The following is a 455-nucleotide window of genomic DNA, read 5'->3' as shown; positions in this document are numbered from 1 at the left end:
TACACCCCCAGGACGGGCTGGAGGGGTGCAAACTCATCCCTGCCGCCCAGGTATCTTCCGGCCCTTTGCTAACTGAACTGGTGGGGACTGGTCAGCTGCCCTCCTCAGTGCCCCCCAGCCGGCACAGGGCAGGGCCAGGGTCCCCATCAGTCACGGGGAGGGGGGGTGACACGGAGCAAAGCCCCCGCAGGCAGCAGCATCCTCCAGCTGTCGCCAGGGCCAGTATTAAAGCATCAGCTGATCCCGCAGCACTGGTTTAGTGCAAGCCAGGCTGGGGGGAGAGAGGGGGGAGATCCAACAAAGGAAGGGGGGAAGCGGCAGGGGCCGTGCTGGGGTCCCCTTATTGTAACCTGGCTGGGCACCCACTCTGCCTCACCGCCCCAAAACCAGCCCGTGCTCTGCAGCAGCCGGGCTGCGGGCAGAGGGACCATGGCTGCCGGGCGGGGGTACAGAGC

The sequence above is a fragment of the Egretta garzetta genome, unplaced genomic scaffold (assembly GCF_000687185.1).
Source record: "Egretta garzetta isolate BGI_Z169 unplaced genomic scaffold, ASM68718v1 scaffold34, whole genome shotgun sequence".
Lineage (NCBI taxonomy): Eukaryota > Metazoa > Chordata > Aves > Pelecaniformes > Ardeidae > Egretta > Egretta garzetta.
This window is presented reverse-complemented; position numbering follows the sequence as displayed.